Source organism: Caloenas nicobarica, chromosome 10, assembly GCF_036013445.1.
Source record: "Caloenas nicobarica isolate bCalNic1 chromosome 10, bCalNic1.hap1, whole genome shotgun sequence".
In the NCBI taxonomy this organism is placed as follows: domain Eukaryota; kingdom Metazoa; phylum Chordata; class Aves; order Columbiformes; family Columbidae; genus Caloenas; species Caloenas nicobarica.
Window position 1 is genome coordinate 14,370,056 of NC_088254.1, and position 6,000 is coordinate 14,376,055.

A 6,000-nucleotide genomic window follows, 5' to 3' on the forward strand; every position below is an offset into this window, starting at 1 on the left:
TCTTCACGGTAGTTTATCCGGAAGGCATTTTAGATTATTCTAAAGCTAACTAACATTAAACCTTCTTGAGTAATTTTCAGTACTGCTTGACAGAAAGTTTAAGCAAACATTTTCAGTTAGGTGATAGTATGTAGATAGACAAATCTTTTCAAGAAGGAGGTTTTGAATTACAAAATACATATGGAAGTTGTATTACTCGCCTTGTATTTTTGTTTTGCAAGACAAAATTTTTCAGGTGCAATTTCATCTTTTGAATTTCTTTTCTCATTGACAACCAAAGTGCAACACTCTTGAAAGTGTCAGGCAGTACTTGCTTTTGAATCAAATTTATAAGCAGGTGTAAGTACCAAATGTATTGCTGTGCAGTGGGCATATTGTTAAGGAGCAATGACACATTAATGCCACGGTTAATGTTTATCCCATGCTTGACACAAAGCTTTGCAAACCTCACTTCACTGCTCTTAAGAAGTTGTACTATTTTCTTCAGTTTTATTGAAAATATTTAAGCTCCCTTAGTGTCAAATTATATGTGGAGGATGCTATCAAGACTGCTCTCTCCCACAGGCTCTGCCTACAGCCGGCACTTTTGTACAGGACGGTATATACACGGTTTGTGTCTGGAAGCAGAATAGTTGTGTTTCGTGACTGTGTGCCTCTTCGTGAGACTCTCGCTCAGCTTTTCCACTGTGCTGCAGCAGCCGTGCTAATTGCGGGGCCAGCCCCAGGCTGACCATGGCTGGCCTGATGAGCATCATGCGGCACTTCGTGAGTGCAGGTACGGCTAGGGGCCCAAGCCATGGCCCAGTCAGTGAACATACACCTTCCACAACACCATACTGGGTTTTTAAAATAGTTTCTGCTATCTAGTTGCTTATAAAAAAGCCATGTCATTAAAAAAAAGCAGACCAAATGCCATTCCCTGCATTTGAGTGTTGCCAGTTAACCCAGAAAGCAAGTCTGTGTGCTGTTGCTTTGGCTGAACTACTTTATCTGTCAGTTTACAGTGTGTCTGTAGTTCTTTAGTAGGAGAAAGGATCAGTTTCAAGGCTTTTTAATGCTGAGATCTCTGAGATCAGAGATTTGGCAGAATGCTACTGGTTTCAGCTAAAGTTGCAGCTGATGCTGATCTACTACTACATGATTCTACTGCATTGGTAAGTCCATCCCATTGTAGAAGTTTATGGAGACTTCTAAGTATGATGCTTTTAGGTGTACAGAAAATTTATTTAAACTATTTCTTTTGTAGACATTGTTCTGTACCTGCTTAGTAGGTCTCTGACCTGTTGTTGTCTGTTTATATATATACCGTCGTTGTCTGTTTGTGGCAGAGTTTTAAACATCATTTCTGTAGTGAACTGTTTAGAATTGTTCACACTTGCTAATGAACTACATATTTATCTAACATACTAGAAGACAAATACATCCGGGTCATAAGTAATGATCAAACTTCTCAAACCCTGGGCTATTTACTGCCTGGACATGGTTTTGTCTTTTGGGTGTCAAAGAATCCAGCTCTGGCAGTGTGAAAGTTGCTGACACCCAAGGAGAAGTCACGGTCAAGCACCGTGAGGGCCTTTCTGTGCGGCTGGGTGCAGCTGTGACGAGTTCGTACCCACTGCTGACATGGGCACTGAGCCCCCAGGGCTCTGTTGGGCAGCGTCCACCACAGGGTGACCTGGTGAGCTGAAAACACAGGTGAAAAGCCAAGCAGGACTCCAGGCTGTGAATGTGAGTTTTCTGCTACCATGTCAGTGCATTATTTTTTTAAGGCTACTTTGTGTTTGTTACATCATGCTCCAGAGCTCTTCCCTGGCTCCGTTCCTTGTCACAAGTGACTAAAGAGACTGCCATGCAGGGCCACCACTCTGCCTTTGTGTCTGTCGCTGTGTTTGCACTGATTGTAGCTTTCTGTTTCTATGCACAGCAAATGGAGAGCTGGCATGACTGCTCCACCCATTAAACTGCACAGATATCCCACATCTTTTCCATGTGCTGCTTGGGGTTTTTTTAATCATTAGCACTCTCTTACTGTGCTTTCTTCTCTATTGACTATAAAGGATAGCTTACTCATGTTACATTTTAATTTTGCTGTTAACGTACTTGATTGGAAAAATGTTCTTGTAACAGTAACAAAAAAAATGTGCAAGATAGCACAAATGACATGTAAGCTTATTCCTTGAAGTTTGCTTAATTGAAGATAAATTTATTATCTTGCAATTAGCGTGACTTGTATATGTAAACAGCTTCCTAGCAAATTCAGCAACTCGACCCAACATGCTGATTTTGACTTGGCGCAGGTTTTATTTTACTGTGTCTTGAAAGCTTCTTGGAGGAATTTCCCTCCTGGTTCTCCTGACTCTTTGATATACAGACAAGATAGCATATCAGGCTCTTTCAAATTCTTCCACAGAAAACTCAGTGATGGTGGAGAATTATAAGCTGTCTCAAAACCACCATTTTTCATTGTATGTTTTTGCAGCCTCCTTCACAGCACATAAGTGATATAGGAGCATTTAGACAGAACAACAATACAAATACGAATGTTTGTGAGCACAGTGCAGACTTCAAATGTTTTTTTTCTTTTTCAATTTCGCAGTATAATCCTGTTCTATGAGATGATTCCTAATTGATAGTACTGATTAGCTTTCTTTTATTGTTATTATTTTCATAAGAGGAGAAGCACACGGAATAGGAGAAATTAGTAGCTTGGGATCATGGGAAGGAGTGCTGTTGAAATGTGAAACTGTTGTTGGAGCTAGGCAGGCTCATTCTGCCATAATTACCCCATTGACCCACAAATGAACCTTACTTTTCAAAGAAACAATTTTGGAATGTTTCCTGGGGAGCATTTTGCTGTTGATGTGTGAGCATACAGAGCAAGATGCTAAAGATATATCCAAACTTGTGGCTAAGTATTACCATAAAGATTAATGCAGCTGCCTAGTGCTGCTAGGCAGTCATTTTGTAGTGCATCATGACTTCTGTAGGAGTGCTTTGTGTCCTTCTGAACAACTCCTGTCCATGGGGCTGTGTGATGCCCAAAGATATTGTTATTTCTGGATTTTTAAAATGCAGTCTTTAGTGAGTATGGGAACTTGGGGGCCTGATTCTCGATAGCACTTGCTTTTAAAGGGGGACTCAACACCTTATAAATGGGATCAACAGTCTTTTAAAAAAGAACAGTGAGGTGGTGGTGTGGGTTTTGTTCTATTTCTTTTATTAATTGTGTAGCCGAAGGTTTCTTCCTCCGATTTGTTCTAAAGGCAATTGCCTTTACTAGTGCATGATCCAGAGGCAAGCAGAGAGCTGTCCTGCGTAAGTCAGCTTCTCAGCCTGACTCCTTATATCTGTGTGAGCCACTATAAGCCAGGACACCAAAACTTGATCACTTAATGATTTTCTAGTCTGCAGATCTCTTGTAAGGATGAGCTAAATAGGCTGGAGCGTGAATTGTTTTATTATCTAGTCCTTTTCATGAAATTCTTAATATTTCTGGAGACTACACTTGCTGTGGCCACTCAGATTTCCATTTATATGTTAGCAATGAAGACTTTCAAAACACGTCCCTGGCAAAAGAATAATCCTGATAATTCAAAGATGAGTGATATTTGATTAACTTAGTAAATTAAACCATATTGTAATATAACCTAAAATGGTCTAACACAGTGGTAGTTAATTAAATGGACAAAATACTTAATTCCCGAATTAGGCCATTAGTATATTAATTGCTAAGCCTTCGCCTTTGTAAAAATTCAGATTTCATCCTTCTTTGTTGTAGTTTTAATAAGGTAGCTGTTGATATTCTTAATGCTTATGGTTGCATTTTTAGTTGAAATAATTTGTAGAATTTACTGTAAATATGAGTATTAGTATTAGATTCTATTCCTTGGGGAAGTTGACAAAAGGACGTATTTCTGAATTACTGAAGATTCATCTTGAAAATGCTTCTGAGCTTTCATTTTTTTTAATTATATTTTCTTCAGAGTTTAAAAAATGTGTTTCTACAGACAAATACACTGCTTCTTCAGAAAATGCATCTCTCATGTAACTTTCATTTCTATTCCTTGCCTGCATAATTAAAACACAAACTCGAGACCTTTTTCTCAACATTTCCATCATCTATTTCTCATTATGCTTCTTGATGAGATTTTTAGGCTTCACAGAACACCGTCCAGGCAGCTAATCCGATGCAGCGCTAAGATCACAGCACTTCTTGTGTAATTCTTATTAGGTTAATCAAGAAACTTACTGAAGCAGGAGGTTTTTTAAGGCCTGCCAAATTTGAAACCATAGATCAAAGTTCATAGCCCTCTGACCCTTTTGCCCTAACTTGCCTCAGCAAAGTCTGCATGAATGGCCTTATTGTGAATATGGCAATGTCCGAGAGCTTGTACATTTGCAATTGTTTAGGCTTAGGAGAGGCATTGTCTTGTGACTGATGAAATGCATTTTCTTCTCTTTCTGAAGTGTAAAGGTTTTCACCTTCATTGCCTATACAAGTGCCCCGGTGATCATAATAGCACTTAGGTGATCGTTGTTCCTCTGGACAGAGCACCTAGTTTCATGACAGAATGTAATTAAATGGCTCAGAAACCAACGTTAGGAAAACAGCAGTGAAGAATAGGGGAAAAGCTTAATTTCCATATGGTCAGCCAAGCAAGAACAACACCAGCATTGTGATCTGGAGTAGACAGTTTAAGCGCTATTAAAGAGACCTCTCTTCTTATCCTTGTCTCTTGAATGCCACTGCGCTTCGATTACTGTTCTTCATGGTCAAAAAGTCTTCCTAAACCCAATGCTTTTTGCATGCCATGACTTCTTTGGTATTATTAATATGATGGCAAGGATAATTTTGAATAGTAACACTGAACTTAAGAATGAAAATCAAATAATTTAATTAGATGAAGTTTGACCCAGAAAGGCTTGGGGAATTTTAATAAGGTTGCCTTAATAACATTCTGATTTACTACTTCCTTTTTCAGGGGAAATTACAAAAGAAAGATCACAGTAGGATTGGAGCTCTCAGGGAGCATGGGGTAGAAATGCTAATTGTGCTGCTAAAGAGGACCTGAAGTTCTTTGGGTAAATTACGTTGTGTTAATTTTTTAGCTTCCTGAATTTATTTCCCTAAAAAGTAACCAGTGACTCTCTAGATACAGCAATTAGCCAGGCAGGAGAGTTAAAAGGCTTTTGCAGTTGTGCATTCCTTAAATTGCTTGCACCAGCTATTTAAGTACTCGAATGTAAAACTGACATCTTGGTTTTAGACGTGCATGTCATCATTGCAGCTACTGTAATGCTGGACTGGTTGCTCTTTCTGTGCCTGCTAACTCTACTTCTAGAGCCAGTGGGAATTTGGCTGTTTTGAACATGAGTGGTGACTTTATGAGATGAGTTACCAGAGTCTGTGTTCTTGCATTGTCAAAAGAACATGTTTAAAAGTTTGCAACTTTGGCATTGAAGAAATAGAGTGGGGGAGGGGGGGAGGGCTCTTTTTTTTTAAATTTTAATACGTCCTACTGAATTGAAAGGAAATGCTTGGGAACAACACAATGCTTATTTCAAGAGCAGTTAACTTGAAAGTCAATGACTGTATAGCAGTAAAATGATCAGATATTTCTGGGAACACCCTTACAACCTTTACTTAAGCAGACCATATGAGTGTGATACCAGAAATTACAGGAGTTTATTAAAATAAAGCAAGAGATGTTGTTCAGATCACCGATTTACTAATTAGACTGTTGATTGATCAAAACAGGATGTTCATTTACAAAGCAAAGCAAACAAAGCAGTTTGGGCAATTATGGTTCTCCCTCTTATTGCAGGAAGATATTTGAAAGTCTGACAGGCAGTTGTTTACTTAATATGAGTGTTCAATTCTTCTCTGATCTTCAAATCTGTAGAAAATCACAGTATCACCTGCAGGAAATTCTCAAGATAAATACCCAATGGCATATTTTTGTCCAACTGGGATGCAGTCTGCCACCTTTCAAACTGGAA